The sequence below is a fragment of the Macaca thibetana genome, chromosome 18, assembly GCF_024542745.1.
Source record: "Macaca thibetana thibetana isolate TM-01 chromosome 18, ASM2454274v1, whole genome shotgun sequence".
In the NCBI taxonomy this organism is placed as follows: domain Eukaryota; kingdom Metazoa; phylum Chordata; class Mammalia; order Primates; family Cercopithecidae; genus Macaca; species Macaca thibetana.
The window spans coordinates 17,662,901-17,684,321 of NC_065595.1; the positions used below are offsets into that span (position 1 = coordinate 17,662,901).

Sequence of the window (21,421 nt, forward strand, 5' to 3'; positions counted from 1 at the left end):
TAGGAAGCAAGCACACTTTGAGTACACTCGAGAGTTCCATAAAAGCCCATTAAATTATGCAGAAAAGGGCTACATGATGATGGTTTGCAATAAGATTCTTTTGGTGCTGTTACGAGATTTGGTTTGTCTTTCATTTAGCCACACTGCTGAATGTGCGATCAATATTTAGTAATTATGTACAAATAGTCCCCGTTATAAATCAGAGTTGTTATTGCTGCCTTAAGCTTTGGATTTGGTAACAAGCCTCTTCTTGGATACCGTGCTGTTTTCCTGGTGTCAGCTGCCTCAGTCAGAGCTCGGCACCGTTCTCATACAAATCTGCGTGTTGCAGTTAGTTGGAAACATCTTGTTAAGGGTTTTGTCCAGGCCCTCATGACTTCTTGCACAAAACTCTCCTAGGAACTTTGGGGGCTACAGTCACTCAACTCAAAGAAAATTCTGCTTCCTTCAAGATCAAGGTGCATTAGTCAGGGTTCTCTTCAGGTACAGAGGATAGATGCATATTTGAAAGGGAGTTTACCAAGGAGAATTGACTCGCACGATCACAAGGTAAAATCCCATGCTAGGCTGTCGCAAGCTGAGGAGCCAGGAAGCCAGCGGTGGATCAGTCCAAGTCTCAAAACCTCCAAAGTAGGGAAGCTGACAGTGCAGCCTCCAGTCTGCGGCCAAAGGCCCAAGAGCCCCTGGCAAATCACTGGTGTAAGACCAAGAGTCCAAAAGCCGAAGAACTTGGAGTCTGATGTTTGAGGGGAGGAAGCATCCAGCACTGGAGAAAGATGAAGCCCGGAAGACTCTGCAAGTCTGCTCTTCTATCTTCTCCTGCCTGCACTGGAGGCTGATTAGATGGTGCCCACCCAGATTGAGGGTGCATCTGCCTCTCCCAGTCCACTAACTCACATGTTAATCTGTCTGTTTTGGTGACACCCTCACAGACACACCTAGGTACAATACTTTGCATCCTTCCATCCAATCAAGCTGACATTCAATATTAACCATCAAAAAGGGCATCACAAGTAAACCCAGAGCTGAAGTCAGAGTGCCTGCCCCAAGTAATAATACCTGCAGCCCCTCCTGCGGGCTGGCACAGACTCTAACCCTCAGTAGTCTAATCCCTGACTCACATCATCAGGTGTGGCCCTTCTGCTTCCCCAGGTGTGGGCCTGGGGTCATGTTCATCAGAATCACCTGTGCGCTTAATAAAACTGCAGCCTCCAAAGCCTCGCTCAGTCCCACTCATTCCTCTTGTGGGTGGAGTCAAGGAATCTTGCCTTCTGGCAAGCACCCTCTTTCTATTAGTCTGTTTTCACACGCTATAAAGAACTTCCCTGAGACTGGGTAATTTATAAAGGAAAGTTTTAATTTACTCACAGTTCTGTATGACTGAAGAGCCCTCAGGAAACTTACAATCATGGCAGAAGGGGAAGCAGGTGTGCCTTCCACGGCGGCAGGTAAGAGAGAGCAGCCCAGGGGGATCTGCTGTTTATAAAACCATCAGATCTCGTGAGAACTCACTCACTATCATGAGAACAGCACGGGGGAAACTGTCTCCATGATCCAATCACCTCCCACCAGGTTCCTCCCTCAACACATGGGGATTATAATGCGCGATGAGATTTGGATGGGGACACAGAGCCAAACTATATCACCGTCCTAGGTCAGTTTCCTGGAACCAGAGCTCAGATGGGAATTCTTGCGAACCTTATTGATTGGGGGAGCATTGCCCTGTGAAGGACAGTGAGGGAACAGGATAGGGCAAGGGAAGCAAGTTAAGCAAGGGTGTGGTCTGCAATGGAGACTGGCTCCAGCCCAGTCCCATGGGGCACTGCAGAACACAGACTGCACCTCGTAGTTGACCCATCTTGACACAAGGGGAGTGGCCTTTTGTGCCCTGTCATTGTACCCAAGCAAAGGTTATCACAAACTGCTACCTGCAGGAGCAGGCTGTTAATGTGTGTCAGGAGTAGCCCCCCAGGCAAGATAATCCCCCTATGCCAGGACAGTTCAGTGGAGCGGCTCTAACCCCCTAGCAGCCAACATTCACAGCAGACCCTCAGCAATCAATTCACACCCCCAGGAGATTCAAGCTAGAGCAAGATGGCTTGGCCAATAAAGCTGAAGGAAGTTCCAAATCGACATACTTTTCCTTCTTCTCCCATGAGGAGCTAGACTAACTTAGCAGCCAACCAAGACAAAAGGGTTCTTTACGGAGTGATGTCCTCATAATCACCTTTGTTTCTTGCCAAGGCAATCTCAGCTGCCTAAACCTGTACAACACAGGCAAGAGAATCCAGATGCTGTCATGAGCCAAGAGAGACTCCATGATAGGAAAGCCTATACAAGGGGCGAGCGCCCTGGAAATACCCCATCCCTTACGTTATCTAGTTAGAGAGAACTATTGCCTGGCACAGTGGTTCATGCCTATAATCCCAACATTTTGGGAGGATGAGGTGGGAGGATCTCTTGAATCCAGGGGTTTGAGACCAGCCTTGGCAACATAGCAAGACCCCCTCTCTACAAAAAATAAAAAATTAGTTAGGCATGGTGGTGCACACCTGTGGTCCCAGCTAGCTGGGAGGCTGAGGTGGGAGGATCATCTGGGCCTGGGGGACGAGGCTGCAGTGAGTCATGATCGTGCCACTGCACTCAGCATGGGCAACAGAGCAAGACCCTGTCCGCCCCCGAAAAAAGATAAATATCGTCTAAAAAGAAAGTAAAAAAAAAGAGAGAGAGAGAGAAAACTGTCATCATTGGGCAAGCAGACCATGAAATTGATACCAGCCACACACATGAGGCTTCGATTTGACTTCTTAGAATCAATGGGGAAAATATCACTCACCTCTCAATTTTATCTCAGGATTTTATCTCCTAATACTGTCCTCAAAGCCTTTGCTTCTGACCCAGCACACATTAGAAGAGGGCTTACTACCTGCTGCTTTTAAGGATAAATCACTGTGTCCAAAGCCCTGTTGCCTGCCTCCCTACTTCTTCCAACTAACACTAATGTACCTCTGTTTCCTCCTGCACAAACCCCACTGGACACATGCCAAATTCTCGCACAGATCATGATGAGAAACCCACATACCCCACTTCATTCTTGCCTTTGGTTCAAAATAAATTAAAAACTGAAGACAAAGAATCTAAAGGGAAATGAAAACAAAAACCTAATTTACCAAAAGAGCTAGTCATTTACCCCCTGGAGGGATGAATGGCTCACGCTTGCCCTGAATCAGGGCACTGAATAAGAAAGGCATGTGGTAAATATATATTTCACCTTTACCTCAGACAGATGACTAATGGTGTTGTGCTGTGTTTTGTTTTGTTTTTTGTTAAACCCACAGAGATAATTATTTACTCAATAAAATTTAAACTGTTATCATAGCATAATTGGAAGTCGAGGGTAGTCATTTTCTCTCCCCGCCCGCTCCCAGCTGCAGGTGACATGGTCGTATATTAGACAACATGATTGTTAGTTTGCTTCTATAGTTTTGTGAAAAATTAAGAGGGGAACTCCACAGGGCCTCATCTTCAGCAGCCTCCCTGTAGGTGCTTCTAAGCCCTCTCCCAACCTGAATGTCTATCCCTTATTTCTAACTGATCCATGTTCACTATCCCCAGGAAAAGGGGCTGGTTTACAGGCTTGCTACTTAGGCGAGAAGAAGCTGAGCATCTGTAAGCTATCTTCTTTTTAATTTACCAGCTTTTAAGGGCTAGGAACAGTCTGAACCATCCAAGTGAACCACTGGGCATCTGCCCAATAGTCAGAGGGTAACAGGATCAGGGAACATTAGGAATAGATGAGACCTGGGTGATCACAGAACACAGCCCGCCCATCACGGGGGTGAGCTAATCAGCTGAGAGCTGGTCCGCAGGAGGGCTGGATCTGTTAGTGGTGACAGAGTTACCCCGTTACTGGCAGTGTATCCATACGGGTCTGTAGCTACTTCAGTCCTTGCCTCCTCAGAAGAAGTAATTAAATGGAGGGCCATAAAGCAGAAAAAGAGACAGAGGCAAGTTTCAGAGCAGCAGTGGAAGTTTATTAAAAAGGCTTTAGAACAGAAAAGAAAGGAAAGAACCCTTGGAAGAGACCCAAGTGAGCGCCTGAAGGTCAAAGGGAGAAAAAGAGCCCCTTTAACCTTGATTCTGGGACTTCACAGGCTCGCCTCTTTCCCATGATTCTTTCCCTAGGGCGCGCTTTCCACATGCGCAGTGCTTTCCTTACCCTTTGGAATTGAGCACGTGCAGTGTGTTCAGGGAGTTACATGCCTGCCCATCTGAGGCTTTTTCTTTTCTCTGGTGGCGTGTGTCCCCCAACATCATAGCCATTTTGTCACTTAATGTGCATGCAGAAGAAGCTGCTTCTGCCTGAGGTCTGCATTCAATTAACACTTTTTTTTTTGAGACAGAGTCTCCCTCTGTCGCCAGGCTGGAGTGCATCGGTGCGATCTCAGCTCACTGCAACCTCCATCTCCCGGTTCAAGCGATTCTCCTGCCTCAGCCTCCTGAGTAGCTGGGGTTACAGGTACATGCCACCATGCCCATCTAATTTTTGTATTTTTAGCAGACATGGGGTTTCATCATGTTGGCCACGATGGTCTCGATCTCTTGGCCTTGTGATCTGCCCACCTCAGGAGAGCATTAGATTGAAGATCTAAAGGTTCCTGGTTCCATCCTGGGTTTTGGCAATTCACACTTTAAATGTTAACAGGTGTGGACCATCCAGAGCCCGTCTCTCCCTGGCTGCCCAGTTGTCATTGTTAGAGCAGCAGCGTGGCAACTGCTGAGCCATCACTTGACATTCCTAGTGGGTTGCGGGAGAGCCCTGTCCTGCCTGGCTCATCCTGTCTAACTACCTAGAACAGGCCGAGACCCAGACCATGTAATGGGCACCTCCCCGGGGGCTCCTACACAGTGTCCTACCCTGCATATGGCCCTTTCCCAGGCAGCTTCCTGGGTCTCTTCTGATTTAGGAATGGACCATCCTTCTGGGGCGACTGAATTTCCACAGAGCATCCTGGGAAATGTGGCACCCAGGGAACGAGTTAACCTCTATTTCGAATATATTCCATAAATCACTGTAGTTGATCAAAATATGGTTCTGGAATCATGAAAATAAAGTATAAGTGTGGTGCATGTCATGGGAATACAAAATGGTACTTCTTAGAACCCGTTTTATTTTATTATTTTATTTTTATTTATTGTTTTAAAGTGTGCACTTTTATTCAGCTGGTCTCAAGTCAGTGTACAGGTAAACCCTGGCTGCCTCCACCCACTCCCAGGGAGACTAAAAACCTTCATACATCTCAAGTTGGGGGATAAAAAAGGGGCACCATGAAGGCTGATCATTCAAAATAAAACAAAATTAAAAAGTATGAAGGCGAAGACTAAAAAATTTTTGCATTACATAATTTACATGAAGCAATGCTATCACCTCCCACGTAGACTCGGGAGAGGACTGGGCCATTCTCCTTAAAAAGAAGCAGGGTGGCTTTTAGGAGGGCAAGGGACTTCCTGTAACAATGCATCTCACGATATTTGGAATGATTATTTAAAAAAAAAAAAAGAACAATGTACAATCAAAGTCTTGGCCACATTGTAGAACTTTGGGAGATGCTCACTCCAACCGACTGCTGTCACCTTCACCGTTCCAGTTTTTAAATCCTGAGTCAAGCCAAAAAAACAAACAAACAAACAAACAAACAAAAAAAAAAACCCACACACACACACACACACACAAAATGAAACAAATAAAGCCATGCCAATTTCATCTTGTTTTCTGGTCAAGTTAGGTTTTGTCAAGAGGGTGTAATGCAACTAAGTAACAGTCTGCCTAGAAGCATTTGCAGTAGACAATGGAGGGGCTGGACTTGTCATACTCCTGCTTGCGGATCCACATCTGCTGGGAGGTGACAGCGAGGCCAGGGTGGAGCTGCCAAACCACATGGGGTAAATGCGCTGGGAAGGAGCAATGATCTTGATCTTCATCGTGCTTGGAGCCAGGCCAGTGATCTCCTTCTGCATCCTGTCGGTGATGCCAGGGTACATGGTGGTGCCACCAGACAGCACTGTGTTGACGTACTGGTCTTTGCAGATGCCCATGTCATACTTCCTGATGGAGTTGAAGGTAGTTTTGTGGATGCCACAGGATTCCATGCCCAGGAAGGAAAGCTGGAAGAGCCCCTCAGGGCAGTGGAACTGCTCGTTGCAGATGATCTGGCCACCGGCCAGCTCCTAGCTCTTCTCCAGGGAGAAGTTGGAGGCCCCCATGGCCATCTCTTGCTCAAAATCCAGGGCGATATAGCACAGCTTCTTCTTGATGTCACACATGATTTCCCACTTGGCCATGGTGGTGAAGCTGTAGCTGCTCTCGGTGAGGATCTTCATGAGGTGGTCAGTCAGGTCTGGGCCAGCCAGGTCCAGAGGCAGGATGGTGTGGGGGAGGGCATACCCCTTGTAGATGGACACAGTGTAGGTGACCCCATCACCAGAGTCCATTATGATGCCAGTGGTACGGCCAGAGGCGTACAGGGACAGCAAGGCCTGGATGGCCATGTACATGGCTGGGGTGTTGAAGGTCTGAAACATGATCTGGTTCACCTTCTTGTGGTTGGCCTTGGGGTTCAGGGAGGCCTCGGTCAGCAGCAGGGGGTGCTCCTCAGGAGCCACATGCAGCTCATTGTAGAAGGTGTGGTGCCAAATCTTCTCCATGTCCTCCCAGTTGGTGACGATGCCATGCTCGATGGGGTACTTTAGGGTCAGAATGCCTCTCTTGCTCTGGGCCCTCATTGCCCACATAGGAGTCCTTCTGACCCATGTCCACCATCACGCCCTGGTGGCTGGGGCACCCCATGATGGAGAGGAAGACGGCCTGGAGAGCATCGTCGCCTGTGAAGCCAGCCTTGCACATGCCAGAGCCATTATCGATGATGAGGGCAACGGTATCATCATCCATGGTGAGCTGGCAGCAGGTGTGGATGGGCGGCGGAGTGGCAAGGGGCAAGGCTCTGTGCTCACAGGGCAGATGCGGTCTCGGCGATGTAGAGCCCATTTTAGCTGGTAGCAACAATTCAGCCAGGTTCTGTGCCTCTGTTTAGCACCTTCTGTTTATGAGATAGGTAGTAGAGCCTACCAGGCAGTCACAAGACTTCAATCTACCCGGGTCAGCAGACCCTTTCTGTGACATGGTATGAAGTATTAATATACTGCCTTTCTTCAAAACCTGCATCTGGAGGACTCAGTGCCCTCTCTTCCAACTCAGAGACCACCTTCCTCTATGTGCGTTTTATCCTCTGCAGGTTGAATGACTCCCATGGCATCCTGTGCAGAGATTCCTCAGCTCAGCAGTGCCTCTGAGTGGTTCTTAGAGAGGACTAGGAACCAAGAGGCAAATGCACGAGGCACAAGTGGGCTTTGTCCCAGAGAAGGTGGAGAGAACAGGCTGCTGGTGTCAGACGCTGGGATCAGATGCTCTGCCTGGCCACCTTCTCAGCCTGCTCCTGTGGATCACACCATTCCCCATCTTCCCAAATGCCAGCCCTGCCAGCTGGGAAGCCCAGGGGACCAGGTGATTGCTGTGCCTAAAATCTATCAGTCCTCTGAAAATGGCTTCTTCCCTGGCCACCAAAGGGGAGTAAACAATGCCATGGAGAATGAAATAATCATCAACAAGGACACCGGTTAATTGGGAAAGGTATTTTCCTTTTTTTTTTCTTTTTTACTTTTTAGAGATGGAGTTTCGCTCTTGTTGCTCAGGCTGGAGTGCACTGGCGTGATCTCCACTCTGCAACCTCTGCCTCCTAGGTTCAAGTGATTCTCCTGCCTCAGCCTCCCAAGTAGCTGGGATTATAGGCATCTGCCACCATGCCCGGCTAATTTTGTATTTTTAGTAGAGATGGGGTTTCACCATGTTGGCCAGGCTGGTTTCGAACTCCTGACCTCAGGTGATCCACCCGCCTTGGCCTCCCAAAGTGCTGGGATTATAGGCGTGAGCCACTGCGCCCAGCTGGGAAAGGTATTTTTCTTTACCAAGAGGGTAAAGAACTATTGATTAGTAATTTAAGTCTGTGTAAACATACAACATGGGTTGCTAATGCTTTATTTATTTATTTATTTATTTATTTATTTATTTATTTATTTATTTGAGACAGATTCTTGCTCTGTCTCCAGGCTAGAGTGCAGTGGCACAATCTTGGCTCACTGCAACCTCCGCCTTCCACGTTTAAGCAATTCTCCTGCCTCAGCCTCCCAAGAAGCTGAGATTATAGGCACGCACCACCATGCCTAGCTAATTTTTGTATTTTTAGTAGAGATGGTGTTTCACCATGTTGGCCAGGATGTTCTCGATCTCTCGACCTTGTGATCCGCCCGCCTTGGCCTCCCAAAGTGCTAGGATTATAGGCATGAGCCACCCCACCTGGCTGGGTTGCTGATGCTTTTCTGTTATTTTCAGTAATAATTATAAACTAAGGAAAAGGCAAGAAGATTTGAGGACATTTATTCCTGAAGATGAAATATGGGTTGTATTCAGAAGCTCTCAAAAAATAGTAAGAAACATTATGTTGAAAAATATGTCAAACAATGGGAAAAAGTCCCTTCCTGTTTTTTTCCTACCTATTAATTGTTAAAGCAAGTTTCTCAGGCAAAAGGCCCTGATTAACTGAATCTTCCCAACCAATGACCACGCATGTAACAAAGCACCTGGTGACTAAGCCTGTTGAAGGTCTGCTTCCCCAAGGTGTAAAGAAAGAGATGAGTTCCCCACCCCCTGCTGCCTCATGGGCTTTCTCATGGCAACCATTGCTTACAAAAAGGGTCCGATAATTTTATGTTTTAATGACTCCATTTCCAGCACCAAGTAGCCCGTGGTTGCCCCCATTTTTCTCGGCTCATTTGCTTGGCTGCTGAGCTGACAAAGCTGCCGTGGGCCTTCAGTTTACATTCAGAATCACTGATGTGCCACAGCAGACCGCATAGAGAATAGGCTCAACCTCATTTGAGCCACAACGTAGCTGCTGGGTGCTTGGGTCCCACAGCTGCTTTGTGAGTGAAGCTGTGCCTCAGTTTCCTCATCTGTAATAGGAGGGTATTTATACCTACTGTCTTAGTTTGGGTTTCCTCTCTCCCAGGAGCAGAACCTGAGTCAAGACTTGGGAGCAGGTATATTATTTGGAAAATGTGTTCGTTTGCTAACGCTGCCGGAACCGATGACCACAAACTGGGCGGCTTGAAATAACAGAAATGTATGTCTCAGAGTCCTGGAGGTCAGACGTCCAATATCAAAGTGTTGGCAGAGCCACACTCTTTCTGAAGGTCCCGGGGGAGAATCGTCCCCTGCCTCTTCCTTGGCGCGCCTGGGCTTGGAGTGGCATCCCTCCGGTCTCTGCCTCCGCCACATGGCCTTCTTCTCCATGTCTCCATGCGTCCCTCTCCGTCTCTTAGGAGGACACTCTCATTGGATTGAGGGCCTACCCTAATCCAGCGTGATCTCATCGCCACTGTTAATTACATCTGCAGAGACCTTGTTTCCAAATGAGGCTGTATTCTGAGGTTCTGGGTGGACATGGAATTTTGGGAGACTGCAATTCCGCCCAGCACAGGGCTCGTGGCTCCTTTCAGGTCCTAATCCTGGACTTACCCCATGTTGACCTTTAAGACAGACTCACTTAATGGGTGTGGGATGTGGATGTCCTAGGAGGGATAAAGTGTGTGGCTGGCGCTCAGGGTTCCTCCCTCACCACTTACCCCGGCCGAAATGTCCCCGTGAATCATTTCCAAGCGACTTGACTCCACCTTCAAACTCAGTCCTCCCAGAAATAGGAAAGATCTTCAAGACAGCTGCAGTTCTCAAGGCGATGAGGCACATGAGGATCTCTGGCTGGGGGAGGGGGCTTTACAAAGAACACCTGCCCAGGAATCCTGGGAAGGATTCAGGAAGGAGTGCTTTAGCAGTGAAATAATTGCCACTGTCAACTGCGGCCACTTCTGCCAAGGTTTTACAGACCTCAGGTGCATAACTTCTGTTTCAAGCCGTGCTTAGCACTTCCTAGCAGCTTGTTGCCCCTAGCCCTTGTTTGTGGGGTGGGGTGGGGGCGTGAATGGAAAGAAGAGTAAGGTTGCCAGGCTGCAGCTCCCTGAAAGGGCAAACAACCTGAATTTCCCATTTCCTGGAATAAGCAGCCTGAAATGTATGGCAGGGACAGCAAATCGAATTTGGCTCACTAGCTGAAATCCCCTGTCAGATACGTGTCTGGGCAGAGTGCTAGATTAGGGAAGATTCCGAGGCTCATCTGGGCTAAGTGGGCAGAGCTGTGAGAGAGTCGCAACGTGCCACAGACATCCCCAGGGACTCCTCAGGGCATGTGCCACAAATGTGTCATCCCTGGTGAATAGCTTTTTTTTTTTTTTAGGACAGCTTCCTAAATGTGTTGTTGCCAGACATAGGTGACAAATTAAAAACACACAAATAAACAAAGTCATAGAAACAAGCTGTTTCTATGCTATTACTCCTCTGCCATATTTCTAAAGACATCTGGTTACTCAATGTAAAACCTTGTGATTTTTGAATCATAAATTCTCAGCAGCAAGGCACTGGGTCTATTTATACTCGCTAGCTGAGTACATGCCCGATAACAGTTGTGTAACCAGGATTACTGGACCTGGGCCCAGCCTGAGCTAAGCTAGCTGGAGCTGGGGTGGGTGAGTGAGTAAGAAGTGGGGGTGAGGGTGTTCTAGTACCAGTTCTGCCCCAAAGGGCTGCTGTGTCACCTTGGGTTGTTCATTCCAAGCTTTGGCATCTCTGCTTCCCCATCTCTAAAATGGGAATAATGATTCTGTCCCATCCTGCGCCACAGGTTGGAATGAGATTGTGTGAGGGGGCGTATGGAATGGAAGCATGGCCCCAGGCCGAGCCAGCGTTGTCCTTTAGAACTCATTCCCGCACATTCTGAAGGCAGTGCCATAACAAATAAGAATGTTTGCATGAGGCAGGCACTGCCCAGGAAATCCGGCTCTGATTGTTAAAAAAGACATCTGGAAGTCTCCGGGGCCTAATGGTTCTGAGGATGCCAAACAAGGAAACATGACCAGCTAAAAAGTCAGCAGTGGCCCCGGGATGGAGACAAGGAACAGCCTGTGGCCACGCCTGAGCGAGGGAGCAGCGGTTTCAGGATCTGAACTTTCACTTCCTTGACACCATCTTCAGCAGCCCAGATGGCCCAGCCAAGGCCATCTGACCTCCCAGCCAAGCCCTGAAGGGGCATGAGAAATCACTCAGTTAAATGTTTGCCCATTTGCTCGTTTACTTGTTTTCGTTTGTTTGTTTTTGAGATAGAGTGCAGTGGCTCGATCTCAGCTCACTGCAACCTCCGCCTCCTGAGTTCAAGCGATTCTCCTGCCTTAGCCTCCCAAGTAGCTGGGATTACAGGCCCCTGCCACCACACCGGGCTAATTTTTTGTATTTTTAGTAGAGATGGGGTTTCACCATGTTGGCCAGGCTAGTCTCGAACTTCTGACCTCAGGTGATCCACCCACCTCAGCCTCCCAAAGTGCTGGGATTACAGGCGTGAGCCACCACGCCTGGCCTTGTTTTGTTTTTAATGAGGAAGCAGAAGGAAAAGTCATATTTGCCAGGATCCCAAAGCTAATTAGTAGCTGAAAGGGGACAAGGACTCCGCTTCCCAGACGCCAGGGATAAAAGAGTACACAGGGAGCCAGAGCGAGGCCCCAGAAAGAACCGTCTTCTTCCCCAGCAAGAGCGGGCTTGAGAGATGACAGGGATGTGTTATTGGTGGGTTCCTTCCTAGCTAAAGGGGCTGTCGCTTGAGCAGGAGAAAAAAAAAACCTGTGAGATTTCTGTTTTTAAATCTAATCCAGTCAATAATGAAATAAGTAAGAATTCTAATGATAGTCAGAAGGGTTGGATGTTCCTGAGATCTAAGCTGTGCACAGCAGGCCAGTGAATTATCTGGTTAAAAGCTGCAGTAGATTAAGATCTATGGTATAGCAAGGGAAGGCAGTGGGCAGTCTGCCCTGGTGCAGGCCATGACGGGGGACATTGTCTGCAGAGAATTTAACAACACTAATAAAACCATTTAAGCACTGCTCCTCGTGTTGGCAATTCTACATCATGTTAGGGACACAGTACTCCTCCTCCAATCATCTTTTGTTGGTCTAAGTTCTAAACAATTGTGGTTACTGTTGAGTTTAATAGTATATGCTTCAGCTTAAATTAGCACATTTTTACTGTTTATCCTTTAGTAAACATTGTATTCCGCATGGAAGCTAATTTGGCTGTCAGTTCACAAGGACTCGGCTACACGTGTCTGTTCCAAACAGTGGATGAGAAGTAGACAATGGGAGTAATTGTAGACAGAGACAGGGAACTTGAGTGACTTCAATTCTGTCATTCTCTGCAACCTCTGCAACCAGGCAAAAATATTTTCAGATGGTCAGAATGCACCTTGAACAGGTACACCAAGCTTTTTAAAATTGTTCCTTGCAGATCAGCACAGAGAAATGTGGAGAGGGGACTGTTACCTCCACCAGAAGAAAAGGTGATTGTCAGGAGAAAATGGACAGTTACATAGAAAAGAGAATCAATAGTCAAAGAAGCAGCGTTGGGAGAAATGACCCAAGGTGCCAGTCTTAAATTGCCAGAAGTCTCAGAGGCAGTGTTTGGACAGCTCAGTCAATTTTGCCAGGAGCTGGACAGAATGCAATGGTTTAAGTAAGTCCCTGCTTGCTGTCATTCAGCTGCTTTCTCCGATTTTTGCAGAAAACTTGAAAACCAAATATAAGAGAAACTTATAATACATTTCCCAGTGATGGTTTTCTTAGTGAAAAATGTTCAACTGTGGAGACATTTGAAAGCTGCTGGAAGAATCCATCCTGAAGAAACAAAGACATGAAGTGTATTGCCATTTCTGGAATTTGTTGTGCAATGGAATCTGCAAATTTATCCTTACGTTTACGACTTTTCTGAACTTCTTGTATGCTTTTGGCGATGGGGGAAAGAAAACTTTAGAAGTTAAAATGAGTGAAAAGTATTCCTCTGCCAATAGTGAGTGAAGAGAGAATAATAAACCTGGCTACATTGCATATTAAATATGGCTCTGCAAGGAAAATCAACTTTGATGAAATCATTGACAAATTTGCAGAAGTCTCAGAACCAAAAACTATAATGTCCCATGCATTACCAATATGTAGGTAAAAGTTCTTCCCCTTTTCTCAGAAAAAGACCAGAATTTAAAAGTATTTACTTTTTGTCCTTTGTTGGCAATGCAGTATTTATTTATCTCCCATGATTATATATGGAAGTTTAATAAAAGAAAAACTGGGGCTGGGCGTAGTGGCTCACACCTGTAATCTCAGCACTGGAACGCCAAGGCAGGAGGATTGCTTGAGGCCAGGATTTTGATACCAGCCTGAGCAACATAGTGAGACCCCATCTCCACCAAAAATGGAAAAAAAAAAAAAAAAAAAAAGGCAGGCATAGCGGCAAAAAATTTTTTTTGAGACAAGGTCTTGCTCTGTTGCCCAGGCTGGAGCACAGTGGCACGACCTCGGCTCACTGCAACCTCCGCTTCCCAGGCTTAAGCGATTCTCCTGACTCCTGAGTAGCTGGGACTACAGGCACATGCCACCATGCCTGGTTAATTTTTTTTTGTATTTTTAGTAGAGATGGGGTTTCACCACGTAGGCCAGGCTGTTCTCGAACTCCTGACCTCAAATGATCCATGTGCCTCGACCTCCCAAAGTGCTGTAATTACAAGCGTGGACCACTGTGCCTGGCCAAAAAAAAAAAAAAAGTCTTTAATTTAAAAAAGAAAAGAAAAACATTTCATTGTCTGCATGTCTTTCCCTGCCATTATCATTATTTGTTTAATTTTGTGATTATCATTAAAACTAATTTTGTCATATGGTAGAGGCGTTGTTAAAGACCATCTACCGCAGGTGTCAAATACGCCAGGCCCACTGCTAGAGCAGGGCCAGCATTCTAGGGGGATCTGCCAGTTAAAGACGACACTCCCGTCTACCAAGAGAGGAAGAAGATATAATTTTGTATTAAAACCAGCACCAACATCGGTACCTACATTCCTAGGGTTACCTTTATCACGTGGCAGATATTTGCCACCTGCTTCTCTTCTTGGCTGACAAAAGGGAGTTTGCTGAATCCCATCGGACACAAGTACCTTGATTCTTGTGGAAAGGTCAGCTTCTACTTTGATGTTCTTTTGTTTTCACCCAAGTCCAGCCCTAGGCAGGACTGTGGAATCTGGGCAATTTATCTTTACAGGCTTCCTACAGGCCGCTTCTCTCTGAGAAGAAGGAACTTAGAATTCCTGCTGCCTCCCAGACTCTCTTCCCCTGGCTCCATATCAAATCTTCACCCTTAGCGGTGTGTGATACAGTGGAGAAAACAAGGCTCTTGGGGGTGCAATGCACCTAGTTTTGTTCATCCTGGCTCTGTCACTTACTCGCTGTATGATCTAAGGCAATTCACTCTGAGCTTCAATGTTTCCATCTGTAAAATGTGGTTTATAGGCCAGGCGTAGTGGCTGATGCCTGTAATCCCTGCACTCTAGGAGGTTGAGGTGGTCAGATCACTTGAGGTCAGGAGTTTGAGACCAGCCTAGCCAACATGGTGAAACCCTGTCTCTGCTAAAAATACAAAAAAAATTAGCCAGGCATGGTGATGGGCACCTGTAATCCTAGCTACTCAGGAGGCTGAAGTGGGAGAATCACTTGAACCCGGGAGGTGGAGCTTGCAGTGAACTGAGATGGCGCCACTGCACTCCAGCCTGGGTGACAGAACAAGACTGTCTTTCCGAATAAAATAAAATAAAATAAAATAAAATAAAATAAAATAAAATAAAATAATAAAATGTGGATGATAGCAGGTTATGAGAGTTACATGAGTAAACACACGTACAGGACTTCCAAGCTTCTTCCCTACAAGGACCAAGGCTATGCACTATTGGAGTAGATGTTCTGATGACAAAATTTCTGGTACCAGTCAATAATGGAGTTGCAAGGTATTTTAAGGGCAACCAGTTGTCTCATTGGAAAGACCTCTCCCACACCATCAAAGAATTTAGCAATTGGCATAAGGCTTTGGCCTTCCCACTAGGGACTCACATTAAGCTATAATCAGAGTTTCATTTTGGTGCCCACTCTAAACATGCCATTGTTAGATAGTTGCACTGAGGATTGTGAGGCTTTGTTTCTGCCCCCTGAGAAGAAGGGCTTAGATCGATTGGCAAAGCTTGTTATGAAGAGGGGATCAGGGAAGGCTGTCAGTGGAGCTCTGGGTTTGCTCTCCCTGTTTTGGCCTCTCAGCTGTCAAAGTCAAACCTGTGTCCTATAGCCTAAGGCCACCCTTTCCTTGCGTGCCCGACACAGGTGGAGAATAAAATCTGGTTATTTAAGCAAACATATACAGTTGGCTAGTTTGGATCCAGACAATGTTTTCCTTGAGCCAGGGTCATAATTTGAGAGGTAGGGCATAGGCCAAACCTTAGAGAGCTGTTTGGCAACTCGAACAATTGGCAAGGGGAAAAGAAACTGGTAAACAATGTTTTAAAAAATATGTGAAATGCCAAGCATTCTGTATTTAATTCCTAACATTTATTTACGGGCATTTGCTGCCATTTTTCAGGAATTCCAATAGCAAGTACCCAGTTGTTCCAAACCTCCACCCTGGTGCTCTGGAAACAAGATTCAGGCTTCCAGCAGCCTCCAGGAGAATGGCGTAAACCAGGGCAGGACTTGCCCAGGAAGCCTCATACATAAGGACTGAGAGTTGATGACCAGACCCCTGCTGCAGCTGACCCCAGAGGGGAGCACCTTCTGTCCAGGCCCAGAGCCCTGCATCCATGGCACTTCCCTCAGCTGCCCCAACCCCCACGATCTCTTACATCTTTTAATGACCAGCTAAGGACCTGTTACTTTTAATTGCAGTTTAACATTTCTTGAGCTGCTTTATCTGTTTGAATTCCTACCACATCCTAGAATTTTTAAAAAATAGTAATCAATGGACTCATTTTAATGCAAGAGGACTCACTCTTATTTGCCCCAAACTATATTCTTTGTACTCTCAGAGATTACTCTCTGCATCTGATAGCCTGAAATTTGGTAAAAACAAACAAACAGTCCTTGATTTTCAAAATTCATCATAATTTCACGGATTTGCAAACTTCAAGTATAAGCCTTTCAAGTCTTCACCTCTGAAAACGCTCCTACAAAATTCCTCTATCTCTGATCATTTCAGTGCCCCGCTCCTGCTTTTCCTTGCTTTGCTATAACTTTCTAGAGGTGTAGAGAACAGAAGTGAAAACTCCCTGGGCTGCAGATACCTGTATGCCATGGCATGAAGCTTCTTCTCGGAGTAAGTAAAAGTACCAAGGACACAGAAGGTTAAACACCGTCGTTAGTTCTCTTCCTCTTCCACCATTCTTGCAAGAAAGTAAGTCCAGCTTCCCTTGGTCTGGAGAAACATCTAAATCCGGCCTCTTTTACCCACAATGGAGAGACTGTTCTGTCCTCTGGGTTAGAGAAAATGGATGGACTCATATTGGAAGATTGTGACAAAATCAATTGTTTCTATAGATTGGGATTCCTTTTGAATTTTCCTGAAAGCACTCAGGAAGCTCTAAGAGTATAGTCCTAACTCCTGGGGCTTTGCTAGGGCAACCGTAGAAAGTGTTTGTACCCTGGATTAGAAGCATCAATCTTGGGTGGATTTTAGGACATGGCAGACTAGACTTCAAGCCCCAAGGCCAGAGAAAGAACAAAATCACGATTAGGTCGAGGTAAATCTAGGTTTGCAAATGGGATTATTCAGGAATGGTGTCTTTCTTATGGGGAAGGCATGTCCCCTAAAAGCTGGTCAGAGCTAAGCTGTGAATTTTCTGCAGTTATTCGATACTGGGCAATGGTCACCAAAGAGGATATAGACCAGAAACTTAAAAAAACCATAAGACCTGGCTCTTATAAAAGAAGTCAACAATATATGCTGTGTGTGACTCAACTTGGACATGAATATCATTAGAATCTTTAGTGCTTATATTTCTCTAGCTTGAGTTTTCTTCATTCCATATCCTTCCTTTATTCTTTTTATTTTATTTTATTTTATTTTTTATTCTTGTTTTTGAGACAGAGTTTTGCTCTTTACTCCAGGCTGGAGTGCAGTGGTGCAATTTCGGCTTAGCGCAAACTCCACCTTATGATTTCAAGCGATTCTCCTGCCTCAGCCTCCCAAATGGCTGGGATTATAGGCACCCGCCACTGCGCTCGGCTAATTTTTGTATTTTTGGTAGAGACAGGGTTTCACCATGTTGGCCAGGCTGGTCTCAAACTCCTGGCCTCGTGACCTGCCCGCCTCGGCCTCCCAAAGTGTTGGGATTACAGGTGTGAGTCACCGTGCCTGGCCCCTTCCTTTATTCTTTTAGCAACTGTCCTAGGGTTTCACAGTCCAATACGTAGCTACTAGCTATATATGACTATTTCAATCTAAATTAATTTAAATAAAATACAATTAAAAACTCATTTCCTTAGTTGTACCAGCCACCTTTAAAGTGCTCAAGGTATGGGTTTCTTTGAATTTATCCTACTTGGAGCTTTTAGAGATTTTCAAATCTGTAGCTTAATGTTTCTTCATTTTTGAAAAATTTCAGACAGTAACTCATCAAATATTTCATGTGCTCCCTTTTCTCTTTTCTGTCTCTCTGGGACTTCCATGATATGTATTAAACCTTTTCACCATGTCCCATGTGTCAAATATACTCTTTTCTGTGTTTTTTAAATCCTTTTAATCCTGGGCTTCAGAATTGATACTTTTCTCCTGACCTATTTTCCACTACACTAACTATCTTCTGCCGTTTCTGTTGTTTTATAAACTTCTTGCATTAAATTTTTAATTTCAGTTGTTTCAGTTTTTAGTTCTGAGATTTCACTTCATGCTTTTTAAAAACATAGATTCCAGTTTTCTGATGAACGTTTCCATTTGAAAATCTATTTTCTTGAATATATAGAAAATCTATATCAAGAAAATAGATTTTCAAATGGAAACTTTAAAGTCCATGTATGATAACTTCAATAACTCCTGTAGGTCTGTTTCTTTTGTCTGCTTTTTTCTCTTGGCTTTTGGTCATTTGGTTTTGTGATCTGACAGACCTGATAAATTTGGATTAAAAACTATCTACACATGGTACGTAAATTGAAGAGGTTTAGGGTGTTTTTATTATCTCCCAGAAAGCATTGAATATTCTTCTGGCAGGAAGCTAAAGTATAGGCAGATCACATCAATCCCATCAGGGACTGAGAAGGATTATTGACAGACTGGCTTGGTTAATTGGGTTACATAAGTCTCAACCCATCCTGAGAAAGTACTGTTTATCTTTTATACCAATATAAAATTCTGACTCTGCTCAGCAGGAATAGTTATCTTAGGCTGAGTTTCCATAAACTGAGCCTGAGCCTGAATATGGTTTTTGAGGAGCATCTTAATAACAAAGTGCCATAAACTGGGTAGCTTATAAGCAACAAAAATTTATTTCTCATCATTCTAGAGGCTGAGAGTCCAAGATAAAGGTGCTGGCAGATTTGGCGTCTGGTGGGGGCCCACTTTCTTGTTCATAGACGGCATCTTTGAGCTGTGTTCTCACATGATAGAAGAGATGAACACGTTCCCCTGGGCCTATTTTATAAGGACGTTAATCCATGAGTGCAGAGCCCTCATGAGCTCTGCACCTCCCAAGAGGCCTCACCTCATAATACCATGGCTTTTGGGGCTAGGTTTTCAACATACCGATTTTGACAAGGACACAAACATTCAGACTATAGCAAGGTGTACAGAAAAAGCCAAGAAAACATGAGAAAAAGGGAGTAAGTAAGAAAAGGAGTGAGTAAAGATTCAAGAGGGTGTGTTACTAAGATGGGCACCACTTTGTACCAAGGGCATTGATTGCTTAAGGTTAGTGTGATGTCTTCCAAAAGGCTACATGAGTGACAGTGTCTTAGGATCATCCATTCGGGGGGAATGAAGAGCGGAGAAGTATTTAGCTGCTGATTTTGTTGTCAATTGGTCAAAAGTTTGCCTCACGGGTCTTAACTCCCTGACACTATGCTTTGCATATATACAGGTGCCAAGCACATTCCATGGCATCCCAGCAGTAACAAGGAAGCCCCAGGACTTAAAAGAAAAGGCATGGGAATGAGGCAAAACAGAGTCATTGTGTATATGTGAGGTGACAGTCTCTGCAACAGAAGCCAAACTCATAGCCTCAGATACATGGGTCTTGGATACATGGGTAACCAAGAGAATATGAGCTGGTACCTGAGAGGTGACAAATCAAGGGTATTATTTTAGGACTCTTCAACTACGTGTCTCTGCTTCTTGAGACTGTATATATGAACTTGCATCTCAACTAACACGGATGGTCATTATAACTCCATAATTCTGGAGAGTCACTCTTTGGAATGAACTTCATAGCCACAGTGTTGAAAGACCAATCAGAATGTCTTTGTCCTAAGACTCTGGGCTGTACGAGGTACAAGTCAGTTAACAGTGGTCCTCAACGCTTCCTACCCACATGTCTCTCCTGGAGGCAGAATCTTGGAAGCCTCGTTGATTATAGACACTCCTCAACTTATAATGGGGTTATGTCCTGATAGCTCCCTGGTAATTCAGTCAAAAATATTGTAAGTCAAAAATATCATAAATTGAAAATGCATTTAATGCTCCAATAAATCTAAGGGAAAGTCGAAAAATTGTGTCGGACCATCATAATGGGGGACCGTCTGTACTTTGTCTCCACCACAGTGGTATTTTTGAATTCACTGAATCACTTTTAAGGCCTTCTCAGACGACAGTGCTCCAGGGTAGGGGGACTTCCTGAGTGGGATCCATGGTTCCAAGAAAATCAATCATCTCAGCTTTTAGGGTAGATAAAGTGAAGGGCAGAGTTGTCCTCTGGGGTGGTTTCAGGGGCAAAGAAGATCACTGCCTTTCTAAACACTTCTGCCATCTTCTTGGTAATGAATAATTGAGGAAGAATCATGTATATATCGAGAGAATGGTACACCAACGTCCCGTACCTTAAAGTTACTGATGATCAATTTTTATTTTCCTGAGATCAAGTTTTAATAGGAAAAAAGGAAAAAAAATGGTGGCCTGCAACTTAGATGAGAGAAGAAAGAAGGAGACACAGATAAGGAGATTGAAAACACTCAATATCAGACTCATCTATTTCACAATTCCATTTGGATGGCTCAGAAATTGCTCCCCCACTTTGAGGCTAAAGGGCCCAGGTTATTTTGGGGAAGTTAGCACACTTGGCTTTGTTTTTTTTGTGTCCTTTCCCAAAGCCACTCAATAGGCAAATGAGAGGGCAACAGGAGGCCCCATGTTCCCTTTCCCACTGTTCCTGAGTCAATCATCAACTTTTTCTTCTAAGAGACAGGGTCTCGCTGTGTCACCCACACTGGAGTGCAGTGACGCAATCATAACTCATTGTAGACTCAAACTCCTGGGCTCAAGTGATCCTCCCACCTCAGCCTTTTGAGTAGCTGGGACCATCAGTATGTGCCACCACTCCCAGCTAACTTTTTTTTTATGTTTGTAGAGATGGGATCTCACTATGTTGCCCAGGCTGGTCTCAAACTCAGCCTTAAGCACTCTTCCTGCTTTGGCCTCCCAAAGCGTTGGGATTATAGGCATGAGCCACTACATCTTGCCTGTAATCAACTTTGAAGATGGTGAAAATGGTGATGACAGCACTTGCTGTAGTTGTGCCTATGGCATAAATCTAACCAAAGTATTTGGCAAGTGTGCTTTGGTGATTCGTGTGTAATAATTACAGCAATATCTTAGAGGAAGTCCTCCAAACTTCCTAGAATAGCAGCAAGAAGTGGAGACAGAGTCCTTTACTGAAAATCTGCTATATGCCACGCCTTTTGCTAGGAAGTTTCACATTTTATTTTCAAGCCTCACCATAGCACAAGGAAAGAACTATATTTTTCCAATTTACAGTTGACGAAAATGAGAATCAGGAGGATGGCATGAAGCTGGTGTTTAACAGGAGCTTCATCACTTACAAGAAGTAAAGTCTTCCATAGACAATACAAACTGGAAGTCTCTTTTAAGGCATAAGGCAAGGGCAGCCTGAGAGCACCTCTCAGAGTTTTAGTACCATTGAGGCCCCTACAGTTTTGCCCCCACCTTTAAACACAGTGATTTTGATGGGAAAAGTTGGTTGAGGTTTTTTCTTCTTTCTTCTGTCCTGAGTATTTCAACTGGAAATGCACTGGATCCTGTCATGGTGTCAAAACCATCCTGTCCTTCTCAGCTGGACACTCTCTGAGGCTGTTAACTGGCACAGACTGCCCAGCCAGTGCCAGGCGGCATCCATGGGTGAGGGGCTGCAAT

At 45.4% G+C, this 21,421-nt stretch overlaps 1 pseudogene; it reads right to left on the reverse strand.

Annotated features, from left to right (window-relative positions):
• Positions 1 to 5,827: 5,827 nt before the first annotated feature.
• LOC126941203 (actin, cytoplasmic 1-like) lies at positions 5,828 to 6,952 on the reverse strand (annotated as a pseudogene).
• Between the last annotated feature and the right edge of the window lie 14,469 nt (positions 6,953 to 21,421).